Genomic DNA, 19,974 nt, shown 5'->3' with positions numbered 1-19,974 from the left:
ACCCAACTGCCATGTTGGGTACAGAAAGCACTGTTTTCTTGAAGCCATGTACTGTCTTCAGCATATATAATCTTTCTGCCTTCCATCTTCTTCAGCAGTGGTCCCTAAGCCTTGGGAGCACGGATGTGATACCTATGTTCCATTTAGAGCTGAGCATTCTTGCAGTCTCTAATTCTCTGTAGTCTGATCTGTTGTGGAGCTCTGGGTTAATTGGTATCTACTACAAATAGAAGCTTCTCTAAAGAGAGGTGAATGATGCATGAATTGATGGGCATATTGATAAGTCACTATGATCAGTTTAATATTATATCCATTTAGCAGAGTGATAGAATTGCATTGAGATTTTGATGGGTTTTGTGCTGAATGTGTCCATTTTTATTAGTCCTAGTAACCCATGGGCATGGGAAGACTCCCATCTTCTGAATCTTCTTTGAGTTCTTTATTCAATGTCTTTAAGGTTTTTTTTTTTTTTTAATACAAATCTTTTCCTTTCTTGGTGAAACATTTCCACTGCTTTAGATTTATCCAAAATTAATTTTGAGGCTATTGTGAATATGATTTTTTGCTGGTTTCTTTCTCTCTCTGTCAATTGTATATAGAAGGCCTACTGACTTTTATATGTTAATTTATATCTTGATACATTGCTGGATTTATTATTTACAGGAGTTTTCAGGTGAAGTCATTAGGGATTTTATATCTAGAATAAAATTATTTTCAAATAAGGTTGCTTTCTTTATAGACCATTTATGTCTTTACTTTTCTCATTATTCTGGCTAATATTTGAGCCACTTATTTGAACAGGAGTAGAAGGAGTGGACATCCTGTCTTGTTTGGATTTTAGTAGACGTGCTTTGAGTTATTTTTTGTTTGCATGGTGTTGGCTGTCAGTGTGTATATTACTTTCTTTTGCTGATATGTCTTTTGTACCCTTCATCTCTCCAGGATTTTTTTTTATCAGGAATAGACTTAAAATCTGTGAAAGGTCTTTCTTGCATCTAATGAGATGATCATATGTTTCTCTCCTTGAGTCTATTTATGTAATATACTGTTTACTTGGGTGAAGTGGACTTGATCATAGTAAATAATCATTTTACTTGCTTGCTTTACATTTTATGTATTTCTACAATTGTTTTTCTAAAGTGAGGACATTTTGTCATTAAATCCAAATCATGAAATATGTATTCCTGTTCAGTTGATTTATGTATTGATATTAATAATATATTTATTAGAGCATTTAAGAATTCAGATATTTACTTTCATAATACAGTAGTGACACTCACTCACATTATTCATATAAGCATTTATATATAATTATTTTAGTTCCTGTGCCTACCAATTAACATGAAATTATTATCTACAGTATATAAATGAATCCTGTAATTCCATAGCCACAAGATGATACACATGTCTGTCACAGTTATCAGAGCCGAGAACCTGTGAGTTAGTAGGGCAATTATAGGTCATAGACCCTGGAATAGAACTACTACCATTGTGCTAAATCAACATAATATTAAATAGATTATCAATGACATCATTATAACCATAGATTTCTGATTCTTTCAAACCCATCAAGGAAGCTTCTTCTTGTAATAGAAAAGGATAACACAGAGACACATAACTGGTCAAGATGCAGAGAATAAGAGACTGTGGAGTTCTCTGCCCTAAATGGGGCCCTCTCATCCTAAGGCTCATAGAATGTTCTGAAAGAGGGGATGGGAAGATATAAGATCCAGAGGCAAAGCATGAAACAAGAGACAGCCTCTTCTGGGTCCAGCAGGGCAGCTGCACATTTTTAGTTCACTTATTTCATCTGTAATTTTAACTCTTTCTTCCTGTCTTCTGTTTCAGGACTTTGTTCTTCTTTTTACCAAGGATTCAGGGACATTGTCAAGTTGTTAATATGAGATCCCTCTAGATATTTTTTATTTAAAAAATTTTAAATGTTAATATATCACTTGGATTATACATTTTCCTTATATATTCCTTTATATTCCTGTTAGTTTTCAGCATTGCCTTCATTGTGTCTCATATTTTGTGTTTTGATTTTCATTCCATTCCAGAAATAAAAATTTTTCCTCTTGATTTCCCCCTCATGCAGTTTTTAATACATTGCTGCCTTGTTTTGATTTCATGAGTCTGCGTACACTCTGTTATTTCTGTTATTGTTGACGTCAAGATTTAATCTATGATGGCCAAACAGAAAGCAGTACGTAATTTCACTTTTTCTAAATTTGTGGAGAACTACTTTTTGTCCTAATATGTGGTTGTTATGGGGAAATTTCTACAGGGTGCTTGAGAAGAAATTATATTCTTTAGTGTTTGGGTGGACTTTTTTTTTGTAAATATCTGTGACATCCATTTGGTTTATGACATCGAACTTAAGATAAACTGCTGCATTTACAATATCTGTGTAGAGGGTAGGACACACAAATTACTTGACTTTCAGAAAGTTCCTGTGAAGTTTCATTTTAGTTTATGAGGTGGTATTTAATTAAATATGGTACAAACTCAAGAATCCAACTTTCAATACCAATTGAGAATATTCAATTCCCATTGAGAAAAAAAGGTCTTCATTTGGACTTATGTATAAAAGAGTATCTATAGAAAAGTAACGATGCATCTTCTCAGCATCCTTGAGGGACATACCAAAATTTAAGATCCTGGACACTAGCATAGGCCTGAAGTTCCAGCTACTTTAGGACTGAGACAGGAGGAGCATAACGTCAAGGCCAAACTAGACAATTTAATGAGTCTTTGTTTCAAGTGTCTTTATTTATTTTAAAGATTTGTTTTTTTTTTTTTAATTTAATTTGTGGTTGTTTCTTGTCTGGATGCATGTGTGTGTCACTGGCTTCCCGACTCTCTGCGTCCTCTCTTCATGAGGTTCTTTCCCAGGTAGTTTTGTGGTCTAGACTCCTGTTTCTCTGAACTGCTTGCCTGAATGTCTCAAGCTTTAAATTTTGCGGGATGCTGCTTGTCACATTGCAGTGCTCCTCCGAGTTTCAACATTCCCTCCAAACTGGAACATCTGCTCCAGGAAGGAAAGGGATACTCAAGAACCTCAAGAAACAAACTCAAACTGGGAAGAGTTCACATGTGTGGAGGAGAACAACAGCAAAAAAACTTGAAGGAAGCCAGCTGTCCTTTCTCTGAGTGGCTACCAAGAAGAGACTTAATAACTTATGAGCATATACAGGGGGAGGAGGTCCCCCTCAGTCATAGTCATAGGGGAGGGGAGTAAGGGGAAAATGAGAGGGAGGGAGGAATGGGAGGATACAAGGGATGGGATAACAATTTGGATGTAATATGAATAAATTAATAAAATATATTTTTAAAAACTTGAAGGACTCTTAAGTGCCTCTCTCAACAGTATAACAGGGACTAAATAGTCGCTGTGGGTGGCAGCTCTCATCAGCCAACTGCAGAAAGAGAGAAGTGGATTCTGTAGCACTGCCTGCAACCTGTGTGGAACTCTTCGGGTGTGGCGTAGTGCACACCTTCTGGTAGTGCAGGTGCTTTAGAGTTATTCCTGTTCCTTGTAAGTATCCCCTCATCCATACTTCTGTTAGTAACCTCTATAAAAAAATTCCATTGGTTTATCAAATTGGATGCAGTCTTTTCTGTGATTGGCTCCCTATCTCAGATGTGTACATATGGGTGTTGTATCTCCCCATGGAAAATCTGTTGCAGCAGGGTGTGGTGGGGCATGCCTTTAATCCCAGCACTCGGGAGGCAGAGGCAGGTGGATGGCTGTGAGTTCGAGGCCAGCCTGGTCTAGAAAAAGAGTCTAGGACAGCCAAGGCTACACAGAGAAACCCTGTCTCAAAAAAAAAAAAAAAAAAAAAAGAAGGTTTGCTGTGCAGCTTTGTGCAACTGTGCTCCTCCATGCCACTGCTCTTCCTCCTCTGGCCACTACCATGCATGATTCACAGGAAAAAGAAGTAGAATTTTATTGCTGTTCAATTATATACCTTGAAGGTTTATCATAATACAGATGTCCAATACATATATATACACATACATATATATATATATACATATTTTTTGTGAGTCTGTGGTTATTTTATGACAGTGTGAGGGAACTGCTTGTGGACTACATCCTTCTGGTGAAATGGACCACCTGACAGAAGAGGCACAAATATTGCCTCCTGCTGGATGTATGCCTAAAGCAAGAGCTAAATAAAACTTAATTTCTGTAGACAGAGGATATACAGTAGTTCTTTTGTCTATTGAAATTGGTTGCCTAATGCTGACTCCCAAATGGCACACAGTATCTGCAGAGCTCTGGGCTGTGGCTGATAGAGTAGGTCAAGGACAACCACATAAGGAAAGAAACAAATCTGTGTTATCCATGAGTTTCCGTAGCAGGTATGCATCTTTTTTTTTTTTTTTTTTTTTTCCATTCTGAGGAGTAAGTGGGAGGTAGGTATCTTGGAACAGAGATGAAGGAGTTTGTGGGAGAAAGTTGGGAGATGGTCACTACTACTGCCCCAATAAATTACTTTTTGCACATTTACAAACATACAGACACACACACACATACATACACCAGACAAACAAGCAGGAACAAGAAATAACTCTCATCTCTTAATGTCATTTATAGACGTCCTCTTTTGAAATGTCATTATTATTATTATTATTATTATTATTATTATTATTATTATTATTATTTTGTTGTTAAAAGTACTAGATACTATACCCTTTAATTATTTTGTTGTCAGCAAACCATATACCTCAAAAGTCAATCAATGCTGAGACTGAGGCACATGCCTGTGATTTGAACTGCTTGGGAGACTCGATTCACGCAGTCAAAGCTTTCCTGGATTACATAGTGAGTTCAAGGTCAGCCTAAGCAATTTAGTAAAACCTTTTATTGAGATATTGAGGCAGGGCGCTGGGATTAGGATAGTGCTCAGTCATAGAGTTCATGCCTAGTATGTACAAAGCACTGGGTTCGATCTTCAGCCATGAAAAGCAAAGAAAAAGAAAGAAAAGAGCACACCTGGCTGGAATGAAGTAATTGCTCAGTATAAAACTATCACAATAAGTATTGTGATAGAAGAAGTTTCAGAAGCTTTAAAAAGAGGAGACCCTGCTAACTCATCAACTGCAATAAAAGGCATGGATCTTAAAGTCACAGACCTTCCCTGGGTTTCCTTTAAGCTACAGAAAGCACATCAGAAAGAAAGATAGAAAAAAAAAAAGAAAGAAAGAAAGAAAGATAGGCAACAGATGCACTCTGTGGTTAGTCTGGGCTTTCTGCATGACTACACTGGAATCAACTAAAACCCAAGGGGTTGAGCATTCCTGAAAGAGAGAGATTTTGATCAGACTACTTGAATCAGAAAGACCCACCCTAAACCTGGGATTTTTTTCTTCTGGCTTTCTGTACACAGTTCTGATGAAAGGACACAGAAGGAAATGTAGCTTTTGTATGTTTGCTCTTACTCTGGCTCTTACTCTCAAGGTCATGTATTCCCATGCTGTGGCATGTTTTTTTTTTTTAAAGAATACATGTCATAACCAAGTCCATCAGGTTTCCAACAGAGATTGAAGACCAGCAGCTCTTCCGGAGTCCTCCAGTACTCTAGTGCCATGCTCGGACTGCAGAGAGAGAGAGAGAGAGAGAGAGAGAGAGAGAGAGAGAGAGAGAGAGAGAGAGAGAGATGGAGGAGAGATTGTAAATAGAAAGGCTGAAGAAGGAGTGCCATCTGAATCTTTTGTCGTTGGACACAGAGCTAGAGGATTTGGTGTTTGCTCTGTTGGGTTCTGGTTTTCTTTTGGTCCAGTATTTCATCACTATGTTCCAATTCCTCACTTTTTTAGTGGTAAAGCATATATATGTGTGTGTGTGTGTGTGTGTGTGTTTACATGTATATGTGTGTGTGTATACAATTACAATTACATACATTGGAGTACGTAATTTGCTTTTTGATGTATAGGGAGTTACAATTAAGAGATTGTTTTGAATCTCAGAATATATATTTGACTTTGTACTGTTGAGCACTATTTTGATGTGACAGATTATGGGGACTTTTGAAGCTGGACTACATTTATTTTGTTTTATGATATAACCATGAACCTACTGTGTCCAGGAAGGCCACAATGAATGTAATAATTTGAATGAAAAATTCCTGTAAATGCTGTTGCAGGGTATTTGATCACACTGTGAACCCAGAAATTGTGTTGTTTATGGAAAAAACTTGTTTCTAGTTGTGATGTGCCTCAGCCCTAGAACACCCCTTTAGTCCAAGAGCTTGCTGCTTGAATTAAATAAAATGAACCATAAGTCAAAGGGCAAAGCAACCAACCAACTGACAGGGAGTAAACATAGGGGAAAACATAGACAATACGAGAAAGTCAAGAGAATGGATAGAGAGACAAACAGGAAGCCGACTCAAGGGACATTCAGTTTCGTTTTTGTTTTTTTGTTTTGCATGCAGAAAGTGGTTTCCTTTTCCTTCTAAGATGTTGATTGAGGAGGAAGTCCAATCGGGTGTTTTCTCTACATCTCTGAGCTAGCAGGCTTTCATCCCAGCATCTGGCTTCTGAATCTTTATTGATGAAATCGAATGACTGAGATTTTGTTTAAAACAATAGGTGCAATATTTGAACATATGGTCTTCATTTGGGAGCATTTATTGGAGAGGTCTAGGCGGTGCAGCCTTGCTAGAGGAAGCATGTCTCTGGGGGGAGGGCTTATGTCTCTGGGGGGAGGGCTTTCAGATGAAAAGCCTTGTACTGCTTCCAATTTACACTCTCTGCTTCATACTTACGTTTGAAGATGCATGCTTTCAGCTCCCTGTTCCTGCCACTATACCTGCTGCTTGTAGCTATGGCTCAGGGCCATGACAGAGCATTAAGCAAAAATAAAATGTCCCATCTATAAGTTGCCATGGTCAGAGTGTTTTATTATCACAGCTCCATAAAAGAAAATAAGTTGTACACTTGGACGTTTATTAAAGAACAAACACTGCTACATAACAGTGTGCCAAGCAGAGTTCTGGTCCTTAAAGAACCCTTGGGAAATAACTCTAAGCGAAGGTAGAGTGAAAATGAAACATCAGCAACACTAGAAAATATGTGCTTTGAGACTGAAAATGGGGAAGTCTGTGGATGGTTTGTGTGCTCTATTGTGTGTCGAAGATTGACAGATGTCTCTTACATCACACCTTAGTATCGAAGGTACTGTTAGCACACAGTCTTATCCCTGTAAAACAAAGTTTGAAACTGGAGAGAGAAAACAGCAAATAATTAACGTATAGCAAAATGTGCACTGTGTCTTAGCCTACATAAAGAAAGAAAAACTAATCACCTTTCCAAGAAGAACAGGGTAGTTTAAACAACACAGTAGCCAGCTGGGGAAAACAGAAAACAGACAGGAAGATAGCTCTGAGATCTGCAATCAGAACTAGAGTAAACGATAAAGGAGTGAAGACAGGCAAAGAGGGACTGGGGTGTAAGTGGATCAAGTGCACAGCTTACACACACACTCAACTAAAGCCAAGGGAGGGGACAATACAAAGAATTAGGGAAGGATAACAGGTAAGACTTTTCTTGAGTAACGTGTTAGAAGTGCCTCAGGTTTAAAAATCATAACAGTTCCTATCTGTAAAACTAAAGGCAAATAACAGAGTCATGAGTGATGCCGAGAGATAGTAAGGAAAAGCTAAAATTGCACAACCAAATGGAGCTGAAAATAGTTTATTAAAAAGAACTGGAGTAAGAACAGCATCTCACAACCATGAGGTACTTGGGAAGTGTTAGAGACTTACCTTCAGAGGAATGCAAGAGGCCCTGTGCTGAGTGTGAAAAGAAGCCACTTCCAAGAAGCCACTGTGCATCCCTGATGGTGACGTGTCCGTTGCTCATGGTTTCTTGGAGTGCTCTAATGGAAAATAATCCACAGAAAATTCAATGGAGACTGAAGAAACAGGGGCCTAGGGAGAGGTGGTCACAGATGGATGGATGGAGTAGGGAGGTGGTCACAGATGGATGGATAGAGCAGGGGTAGGGAAGCTTGTACCAGTGTCCTGTTCTCCATAAGAAGCATGGGTTCTCCTGAAAATATGACTGATCTGTGCTTTAGTAGAACGTGCTGCCACAGAGTAGAGAAAAACATGCCAAGGAGGCCCCCGTGGAGGTTGTGGGTGTCATTTAGATAAAAAGTGATTATGGCCTGGATAGCGGTGACATGGGAGTTAAAACAGTCAGACTCTACAATTGTTAGGAAGTAGGGATTTCACAAATGGTTGTACGTGGGGAAAGAGAGAGCATGCAGTGTGTTCCACGGCAGCAGCCTCGGTGAAGTCCAAGCACGGTAAGAAGAAACTGGAGAAGGGCGGAGACTTGTGAGTCCTCTGGAGAGACTTAAGAATAGCATCCAGTGGGAGAAGAGATTGTAGAAAACCTCAGGGCAAGGTCTCACCGGTGAAGCAAATGCTGACATGGGAAAGACAGACAAGGAGGCAAAAGTCAGTGGTAAAAAGAAAAGATGGAGAAGTCAGACATGAAAAACATGCCAGTGATGGAAGGCAGAAGACTTAAGAGCGAGGAGGTAGAGAGCAGTAACTTGCCTTCCTGGGAGCAAAGGCTGCAATTGGCATATAGCAAGGTTAAATAGGTCATGAGAGAATGAAGGAATCAGTTCTTGCTTCAAAGGCTGGAAGAGCCTCTCATACACCACTCTGTGCTCAAGTTGGTGATGGCAGACCTCTAGTGGCAGAAATGAAAATCCTGCAATCTAGTGGCTGAGGACACATTTGAATTCAGAGGGTGAAAACAAATTTAGATGCTAAAGAGAAACCTCTCACAAATTTAGTTGTTAGAAGGGCCTATCGGACTCAATCATTGTTTGGCTCTCAGTTTCTTATCAGAAAGGTTTAATGGCATATGCATTCTGAATTTGTTTTTATAACTTATTACTATGGGTGGCCTGTAAAAATAAAGCCAGTGATATTTTAATGATGTTTAGAACTTGAGGAAGTCCATGCAGGAGGGGAGTGTAGACTTATTTTGGAATTTAGTGGTACAAGCTACATAAGATAAAAATACCCATTCATTTTCAAATTCAGAAAAGGGGAAGGAGATAATTATAATTAGAAGAAGCTTCTGGAAGCCTCAAATATGATGTCAATGGTATATTTGAAAATGATAGCAAGGGTTTAAATGTTAAATAAAGTCACAAAGAGATGAAAAAAGGGCTAATAGATTGTTTTAAACCGAAAAGTTGATAAATCACTTCTCAGCTCCTGGAAGCTTGAGTTGTTTATGCAAACTCTATTTCTTTCATGGAAGCCAAGTTAAATTAATTCCAAAGCTATCACCACCAAGCATAATGCCTGGCACCCAGTCCATACTAATTAAGTCACATGGGGTCTCCATTTTGTGAGCCAGTGAGATTTAAGTGTAGAGACTTAAAAAAAACAATTACTTCAATTCTTGTGCAATATTTGTAAGATGTCAATAATATATAGTTTATTTGTTACTTTATTTTTTTAAAATTTTATTAATTTAATCAGATTACAACTCAATTGTTATCCCATCACTTGTATCCTCTCACTCCTCCCTCCCTCCCACTTTCACCCTATTCCCCTCCCCTAGGTCTATGACTGAGGGGCATCTCCTCCCCCACTATACAGTCATAGGCTATCAAGTCTCATCTTGGTAGCCTGCTTATTCTTTCTTTGAGTGCCACCAGGCCTCCTGACCAAGGAGAGGTGGTCAAATATGGAGCACCAGAGTTCATGTCAGAGTCAGTCCCTGCTCTCCACATAACTGTGGAGAATGGCCTGTCCATTAGGTAAATCAGAGTAGGGGTTCAATGTTTACTATTGTATTGTCCTTGGTTAGTGCAATAGTTTGAGCAGACCCTCCCTGGGCCCCAATCCACCCATCATGATGTTCTTCTTGTAGGTTTTTAAGACCCTCTGGATCCTTCTAGTTCCCTATCTCCTATATTTCTCTTACCTAGAGAAATGTGGATATTAGACATAGACAAAATGTCTAATATCCAAAATATATAAAGAACTCAAGAAATTAAGCACCACCAAACCAAATAACCCAATTGAGAAATGGGGCTCAGAACTAAACAGAGAATTTTCAACAGAAGAATATCGAATGGCTGAGAAACACTTAAAGAAATGCTCAACGTCTTTAGTCATCAGAGAAATGTAAATCAAAATGACTCTGAGATTCCATCTTACACCCATTAGGATGGCTAAGATAAAAAATTCAAGTGACATCACATGCTGGCAAGGATGTGGAGAAAGAAGAACATTCCTTCATTGCTGGTGGGAATGCAAACTTGTAAAACCACTTTGGAAATCTATCTGGCGCTTTCTCAGAAAACTGGGAATAGGGCTTCCTCAAGACTCATCTATTCCACTCCTTGGAATGCTCCACCACACAACAAGGACATATGTTTAACCATGTTCATAGCAGCCTTATTCATAATAGCCAGAACCTGGAAACAGCCTAAATGTCCCTCAGTTGAAGAATGGATAAAGAAACTGTGGTACATATACACTATGGAATACTACTCAGCTATTAAAAACAAGGAAATCCCAAAATTTGTGGGCAAATGGATGGGACTAGAAATGATCATAATGAGTGTGTTAACCCAGAAGCAGAAAGACTTCATACGGTATACACTCACTTATAATTGGGCACTAGCCCAAAAGGCAAGTTCCCTGAAAGTCTTCACTTACCAGGAGATTTGAATAGATGTGAGGACATCCTACTGAGTTTATTTGTTACTTTAAAGGGAAGGCATTTATCAATAAACTTGTGGTCGGGAGTGTTAGTTCTAAGGTAGTCCATCTAGCCTGAAATAAGCTCAAGCTAGACAGTAGAAGGATTTTTGGTGGCTAAATGAAGGCCAGCCTCCCTCAGGAACAGGTGAACGGGATTTGATCCCAAAAGGAATCATTTTCCTTGCATCTGGAAAAAGGGACATGGAGGCTTTCCATTGATATGCACATATGACTGCATACCAAAGTCCATCTTGGCCTCTAGGCTCCCTCAGTTTCTATTCACAAGTACCTGTTACATGAGACGCACCATGCTATCCTCCTGGCTCCTCTCACCTCAGATCTTTATACCCATTTTCCCTGACTACTTGTGCTATTTTTATCTTTTCCTTTCTTGCTATTCCCTCTTGCCAGCTTTACTATTCTTTCCCATTATCTAATGTCTCTTTCAGACAGCCCTGGCCATGTCTACTCTCTTTTTTCTTCACTGCAGACTTTTATAGATGCCTCTGGATATCTTTGCCTTTCCTATTCACAATAAAAACCTTCCCCATAAAGAAACAGTCATTTTAGTGGTTTCTTTACTGCATCCCTCACATACAGGGAGATACACATCATGCAAGGGTGAAAGTCTCGGTTGGAATCCCCAGAACTTACATAAAGTACCACATGTTCCTACAATCCCAGTGCTGAAGAGAGAGAGACAGATGCATCCTGGGAGCTTGCAGGCCAACTTAGCCAAAATGCTAAGCTTGGGTTCAGCAAGAGACCTTGTCTCAGAGGAATAAGGTGGAAAGCAGTAAAGACACCTCAGGACCTCCTTTGTTCTCCGTATGTGCACATACCATTCCCCTCTATTACATTGTTGTTAAAATTCCTTCCCAATGGGAGTCTTCCTCAATGGCTACTCATCCTTTTTGCACTGTCCCAATGACAAACAGAGTCTATTCTTCCAGAGCTTACTATGAGGAACCAAGGAGTTTATTGGGCTTTCTTCTAGAGTGGGGGTAAAAGGTTCCTTGTAGGCATATGGTTGCTCCTCCCCAAACAGGCAGCACCTGAATACCCTTACACAGTGGGTCTGAAGGCTTCCCCCTAGCTACAGAGGTAGGGCTCCATTCCTCTATTCTCAGCCTATTTACTCTAACCTCTCCTTAGGGCTACATGCAATTAAGGCAGAGTTGCATCCATAACCTGGTAGGGGAAAAGCTAGATACTCACCCCCTCCGTGAGCGTGAGTAAGCAGTCAAAAACCTCAGTTTGTATGATATTTTGCAAGATGCTAAGCTTCTCAGGATTCTGGTCACTTGGTTTCCAGTACAGTGATTTACACATACAACACACATCCACTTACATGTATAGATTCATACTAATAAACAGAGACACATGTATATACACATCTTTTTCTGCTTAGGTTTTTTTCAACTAGACTGAAACAAGAGTTATCTGGGAAACCTCAATTGAGGAACTGTCTCTATCAGACTAGTCTCTGAAGCATTTTCTTGACTTACAATTGATGTGTGAGGGCCCTGCCCACTGTGGGTGATACCACCCCTGGATAGGCTATCCTGGGCTTCATAAGAAAGGAGGATGGAAGTGAGTCTGTAAATTAATCAGGTTGTAGCATCTTTCCATGGTCTCCACATCAGCCTCTGCCACCAGGTTCCTATCTAGAACTGCCACCTTGACTTTCCTCAGAAAGCTTAAGCTAAACTAAACCCTCCACCCGCCCCCAAGTTAGATTTGTTCAATGTTTTATCACAGCAACTGGAAAGTAGCTAAAACACATACAAACACACACACACACACACACACACACACACACACACACACACACACAGAGTAATAGGCACATATACGCACAAAAATAAGAGAGTGAATATAATATGACTGATTTGTACAAATCGCTACCAATAAAAGAGCTTTCAAGTGAGCAGAATTATACTTTTTATTTTTTAAGTCTCAAAATAATTTCACATCAATGATTATTATTGAATTCAGTAATTGCTTTTAAACATCAAATAGTCTTACTTTTTTATATTGTTTATATTTATATTTGTGTGGATGTGAATTCCTGGAAAGATGCTGTGTCTGCAGAGACTGACTGACAGAACTGCAGCACTGTGGAGAGATTGGAATGTTGTAGGTTCAGAGGCTAATTGTCTTATGTGGGCTAGCTTTAGCAGTTTGAATAACCAAACATTCCTTCCCCACCTCTGTGTCAGAACTTACATTCTGTGATTATTAGATTAAAAAATAAAATCTTTTGGAATCTATCAATTTAGCAAACCTTCGCTTCCATCAATGCAACTGCAAAGCTTCCCTTATCCTGTTGAAACTACCTCTCTTATGTACCCACCAATGTATTTGTTTGTTTTCCAATCTCCATTGCCTTTACCCTGCTCTGAAGCCAGAGACAGTCTTTGAGCACCACTCCTGTTATCTTCCTTCCAGAAAGGACTTCAAATTTCCAACAAGATCAGTGCATCCTTACTCAGTGGTTAGGACACATCAGTGTTCCCCAGCACCTGAAGCTCCTGGTATTTCTCTGTGTGGGTGTATCCATGTGGAGGTCAGAGGCCAACTTGTTTAAGTTGGTTCTGGATTTTGAAAATCATACTCATCTCATCAGACTTGGCATCATGAACCTTTACGTGCTGAGCCAGCTCACTGGCTCTATTTCTTCATTTTCTTAAGTTTTAGGGTACAGTGTTCAAACAGGGCATTTCAGAATATATTGTCTCCCTAAGAGTGAGATTTCAACATCAAAATTTGCTTGGAGTCATTCCTTCTAAAGCTATGAGGAAACCATTCTCCCCTCTCCTCAGCATCTGTCTCTTGGTGGCTGGTGACTCTTGGTGTCCTTCGTTTGTTGGAGCATCACCCCTGTGATGCTGTGTCCTGCAGACTTGGCAGAGTTAGTCTTCCCATGTCCCAACCTCTCCTTGTCTAAAGACCTGTTATGGCAGCTTAGGATCATTTCAACTCTAATCTGATATCAGGGTTAAAAACTCTATTTCCTTGTAGATTTCTAGGACCCTCTGTATCCTTTTATTTTGCTATTCTCCCATGCGTCTCTCATTTAGAGTCCCAATAGGATGCCCTCCCCTCTGTCCCAGTTTCCTGGTAAGTGAAGGCTTTCGTGGGACATGTCCCTTGGGCTAGTATGCAGATATAAGTGAGTATATACCATTTGATTCTTTCTGCTTCTGGGTTAACTCACTCATTATGATCATTTCTAGTTCAATCCATTTAGCCACAAATTTCGGGAATTCCTTGTTTTTAATAGCTGAGTAGTATTCCATAGTGTATATGTACCCCCTGGAGGGGGAGACCTGGTGGCACTCAGAGGAAGGACAGCTGGTAGCCAAGAAGAGACTTGATACCCTATGAGAATATACAGGGGGAGGTAATCCCCCTCAGGAACAGTCATAGGGGAGGGGAATAATGGGAAAATGGGGGAGGGGAGGAATGGGAGGATACAAGGGATGGGATAAACATTGAGATGTAACAAGAATAAATTAATAAAAAAAAAAGAAAATCTGAAAAAAAAAAAAAAAAAAAAAAAAAAAACTCTATTTCCTAAAGCAAGCCACTTTGGGAGGCCCCGAGATCAGAAATAAACATAGGCATTTGGGCATGAGAGGGTATTACAATTATTTTCTCCCTATTCTCCACGACCTTGTTTGAAAGGATAAGAATACTCAGACAGCCAGATGTGGTGGCACACACCTATCATCTGGAGGTGGAGGAGGATCAGGAGTTCAAGGTCAGCTTCAGCTTCATAGAGAGTTTGGGGTAAGGTAAGGCTACCCAAGACCCTGACTCAGATGTGGAAGGAGGAGGGACCAGGAGAAGAAGTTGGGACAGAAGCAGACACACTATAGAAGAGGAAAGCAGAGGAGTTCCTGCTCCTTCAACCTTTGGGCACAAACTGTTCTGTGTTCTTAGGAGGACTAGTCACTAGTCGAGGGTGGTCCTTGGGCCGGCAGGGTCAAATGTCAACATCATCTAACATCCTCCCAAGGCCTTCACCAGGAAGTAGCTGGTGGGACTTGGCAGTGAGGTGTGCTGGTCATCTTGTGCAGCAGGTCTGGGCACTCGAGCAGCTCTGTAGCCAGCATGTATGGGTCTGGGGTGGAGTCTACCTGCTGAAAGCTGAATGAGGTCATGGCCAAACTATACACCAGGCCAGCTCACCACTGTAGGGCTGACTCATCTGTGACACCATCACCAGCTTTACCACCATTTTCACCAGATTTCCCCACCACCCTCTGCACCTCATTTCTGCTACAGGTAGACCCTTTGATGGCCTAGTGTACTCCTTAGTGGCCTGGTATAGTTCATCTAAGATCTGTCTGCTAGTGTCATCCACAAACACAGCCACCAAGGTCTTGGGGGCCATTTTGCTGAGGACTTTCTTTTGAGCCTGCGGGACCAGGACCTTTGTGCTGAAGGTGTCCATGAACCCTGCTCCCTGGACTCCATGCAACAGGTCAGTGTAGGCATTTCTGCAAGACTGATGTCTCTGGGAAAGCAGAGTACCATTGTGAGACTTCTGTGGGCTGGGAGGTTACACATCCCACCCACGTATTTTAAACTTGCCTTGATTTCTGACTTTCTGTAAACCTATAAAACTCCACAAAACTACTTCTAGAACATGGAATTTAGGGAAACCTAAATCTTTACTCCATGGGGATTAAAGATGACTCCAGAATAAACTCTCTGTTATTGTCTTAAGTAGAGAGTTGAGGTTTTGCATTGATGTTGGCATGTGGTGACATCCTTACATGAAGAACGAGAGAAGGAGTAGGAGGAGGAGAGGAAATAGTAAGCAAGAAAACGATTAAGACTTACTGAGCAAGGTGTAATGCCCTGAACTCCCACCCCACCCCACCCCCGCCATGAATTATCCTGTTCATTTTGGGGGCTAATTCTGGGTCATTTGAATCTACAGAACACAATCTTCAAATGGAAATTTGCTGAAAGCCATTGTAACAAAGCAGGTAGCTACTGAGTGGATAACTCGAAGAAACAGAAACAGCTGTGTGAGCAGGGACCCCTGTAGTGGAAGTTTGGGTTTCTTTAAAAACACAGTTATGTTATGCAAATATGTTATTGTTTTAAACCCAAGCGTGAGATATGTGACTGCATTAGTTTATCCACAGAAACTAATTGTCTTATGTGAGACGTGGTCTATGCCAGCAGATAGCAGCTTCACGCAGCTCAGAGAGGGGTGTTGTCTTTACCAGATGCAGATAGTCTAATTCTGAGGACTCTGAGAGAGTATAAATAGCTGGGTGGTGGTGGCACTCACCTTTAATCCCAGCAGTTGGGAGGCAGAAGCAGGCTGATCTCTGTGAGTGCGAGGCCAGCCTGATATACAAAGTGAGTTCAAGATGGCCAGGGATACACAGAGAATCCCTGTCTCAAAAAAAACAAGACAAAAAATAAATTAAAAGAGTATAAATATCAGAGCTCAGAGAGAAGAAGAGGCTTCAAGGAGATGGATGGAGGAGGAAGAAGGCTACTAGTTCACCCTGCTGTGTTTGAGGTTTGCTGTCGTTGGACTGCTACATATCCTGATGACTGAGATTGGTATTTTCCCAAAGAACTGATGACCCTAACCAGCCATAACTAAGTCTTAAAAGGTCCATGTCTCCTGTCCCCTCTAACTTTCTTTTTCTCCTACCTAGAGTTGGGAGCTTGGAAGAGATATAGAGGCATTAAGGAACCCCAAATAAAATCAAGTTTAAAAACACTCAATACACACCCCCTTACAGATAGATTTAAATGTATAGCATTTGTTTTACTTTTGAAAAATGAGATGTGGCTATTTGGTTGTTCAAGCAGTTAAGTTAGTTGAATTGTATTCCAGCTCCACAGATAGATAACACATACCTCATGTCCACCATTAACTTTGTCATGATTGTATACATTTTAAATTTCATCTTTTAAAGTATTAATTTTCAGTTTTAGTTATGTACAGGTACGTGTCTTGTGTAGGTATGTGCATGTGAATGCCTAGTGTTTCATAGAGAGCAGAGCTATAAGACTTTCTAGAGCTTGAGAACAGGTGTTCATAAGATGCCTAAGAAGGATGATAGAAACTGAACCCAAGTCTTCTGTGAGATCAAGCACTCTAAACCATTGAACCATCTCTGCATCACTTAAGGTTCATTTTTAAATATGGAATTGTTATATATCCAGAAGAACTCTCTATCTTTGTGTGTCTTTCTCTCCTCTCTGCCTCTCTGTCTTTCTGTCTGTTTCTCTCTGTCTCGGTCTCTGTCTCTATCTCTCTGCCTCTTTGTCTCTCTGTCTCTCTCTCTCTCTCCTTCCCAGCTCAGCAAATCAAATGCAGGATTGTATCTATTTTTCAAGCCTCAGCACAGCAGGCATATAATAGAGACTTCATGTGCAGTTAGATTTACAACGTGGAGCTATAGAGATAAGGCAAATATTTAACTAGTCTATTTACTGAGTCAAAACAGTCTGGGTTTTGTCTTACATGCTAGTAACCATGTGGAACGATTGACTAGATGAGGTAGTTACTGCTTTTTGTTTATTTGTTGGTTGGTTGGTTTACTATTACCTATCTGTCCCAGATGTTCTGAAAGCCTTTTCATGCTTTTTAAGAATGACAGACTAAGGTCAAGTTCAAGTGACTGAAACTAGCTTATATAAGATTGAAAGCAGCAGGCTGGACATAGACATATTTCAGAAGGAGCTGACAGTGAAGAGCACTAGAGATAAAATTATCAGGGACCAAGGTATTATTTTGTCACTTTCATTTGTAGGAGCAGTCTGCACATATTTCAGATAAAGCTGGCAGTGAGGACACTAGAGAGGAAATCATTGGAGACATGAGGTATCATTTCATCACTTTCATTTGTAGGAAAAAATGAATAAAAACACTTATAAGTATTTATTTTGTCACAGAAATGGCCTTTTAGAGCCTACTTTGTGGAATCATTATTCTGTAAGAGAAACCTCTTTTTGTATATCTCATGAATGAATACATTCACAAGAAAACTCATGCCATTTGAAACACAAGCTCCATTTCCTCTCCATTTTCAGGGATTTATCTTTACAACAGCAGAATATTCTCTTGAGAGGAACTTAGGACAAGTTTACCATCTGCTTCCCTAATGCAAAGTCTCAGTTGACATCAGAAATATCTTTACCAGATGTAGGTAAATTTTACTGAATTCTAAGTATAAAATTTAAAATTCACATAGACATGAAAAACGAGCTAATGCTAAACCAAGTGAAAACATGAGCATATCAGTATAAACAAAGAGAAAACTGTAGGCCAAGGCCTGCAAATGACTCCCATATTTCCTCCAGCAGTTCCTCACCTCTTAACCCTCTCTAAACAGTGCTTCCTCCTGGAGACCAAGTGCTCAAATGCCTGAGACTATGGGGACATTTATCAATAAACCACTACATTTTACCCCTTAGACCCCATAGGCTTATGGCCATATCAATGAAAAATGTATCAATCCAGTATCAAACTTTTTCATAGTCATTTGTAATCTCAGTGCTATTTAAAAGTCCAAAGTTCAAAATCTATTCTTAGAGTCAAAATAATCTCCTAATTGTAACTACTTGTCAAATAAAAAAAGCCAATTATATACCTCCAACATACAGTGGTACAGAATATACAGTATTATTGGGAAAGGGAGGGCAAGAAACATAGCGAATAGCTACTAAACCAAACCAAACCTGGAGCCCAGCAGAACACACACCAAATCTTCCCTCTCGAGGTCTGATGTCAAAAGGAAGATGGCTCTACCCTTCTAGCTTTGCTGCCTAAAACAGAACTCTCTGTTAGCAGTTCTTCCATTTACTCCACAGCTCTGGCATCTCCACCATCTTGGCATGCCTATTATAACAATCAGCCTCTGAAGTTCTTTGTGCAGGGACTCCCCTGCCACACCCTGCCTGGGGTCAGTTGCTTTCTGAAATCACAAAAGAAAGAAACCCATGATGCTTTTATTCTTGCATTCTTCATGCCTCTAAAGCCAAAGGAATGAAATGCCACTGCCGAGTTTGGGTTAGAATGGACCATGGCTGCCCCCAAGGGAGGGCATGAGAGCAGGAGAGCTGGTTGTGCTCCATCACTGGTTGTAGCACTCAGGAGAGCAGGCCCTGGGTGACAACACAGTGGAGATCTCCCTGATGGTGAGAGCATGAGAGAGACAGCCTGAGGGCATAAGAGCAGGAGAATTGACCCTGCCTCCTGCTGATGGTAGCACTGGGTGACCTAGCCAGAGCAGTGCTCATCCTGGGTGTGTGAATAAGGGAGAGCCTGTGTACTGCTCTGCTGCCATTCAGGCCCAAATCCAGGGCTCTGAGTTGGCCTACTCCAAACACACAAATTCATCTGTGAATGGTTGGGACATGTGAAGAGTCCAGTCCTTCTTATCCAAAGCTGCAGGATCTTCATGACACAGGACAACAACAGAATGACCTGGAGAAGTTCTCTTGAGGATCCAGTATTGAAAGTATTGAAGCCTGAGTTCCTGAGCCAGATCAGTGACTTATTGCAATGAATATTTGCAAATGAAGATGTATATATAGAGAGTATATACAGAAAATGTATATATACTAAGGGGCACACTATGACATACTCCAGCCTCCCTGATAATAATTTCTTATGCCTTGTTTGTATTTGTATATTTTATTTGGGTGAGGGGGAGGAGTTGCAAGAGTGAAGGGCAGATATGAGGAGCAGGAAGATGAGTGGACTGGGGTGCATGATATGAAACTCATAAGGAATCAATAGAAAGGACTTTGTGTTTTGTTTTGAAGGAGGATTTTTTGGGGGTGGGTCCTATGACTCCTTAGTTTGATGAGACCACCATGGCAGCAAGGCAGGTATGACATCAGGGGCATGAAGCTAAGAGTTTTCAAGCTGCAGTCAGAAAGCAGGGAGTGAAATGTAAACAAGGAAAGCTTGGCTAACCTTTCTTAAGCTCTCCATGCACATCCCAGTGATATCCTTCCTTCAGGAAGGTGACAGTTTCAAAATATCCCAACCAGCCCTGTCAACTGGAAATCCAATGTTCAAACACCTGAAACAATGGGGACACTCCTCTTTCACATCGCTATAACAAGAGCCAGTACGTTCTCTTTCTGTTTTCCTCTGTGCAGTTTTGAAGAATAGAAACAAAATTTATCGTTTACTACAAAGTGGAAAAGCCAAGAGAAGACTGTA

At 40.3% G+C, this 19,974-nt stretch overlaps 1 pseudogene; it reads right to left on the bottom strand.

Annotated features, from left to right (window-relative positions):
- Positions 1–14,782: 14,782 nt before the first annotated feature.
- On the bottom strand, positions 14,783–15,216 carry LOC127194163 (tumor necrosis factor alpha-induced protein 8-like protein 1; annotated as a pseudogene).
- Between the last annotated feature and the right edge of the window lie 4,758 nt (positions 15,217–19,974).

This window comes from Acomys russatus, chromosome 10 (assembly GCF_903995435.1).
Source record: "Acomys russatus chromosome 10, mAcoRus1.1, whole genome shotgun sequence".
NCBI classification, from domain to species: domain Eukaryota; kingdom Metazoa; phylum Chordata; class Mammalia; order Rodentia; family Muridae; genus Acomys; species Acomys russatus.
The sequence above is the reverse complement of the archived record's forward strand: the minus strand, read 5'-3'. Positions and strand labels throughout refer to the sequence as shown.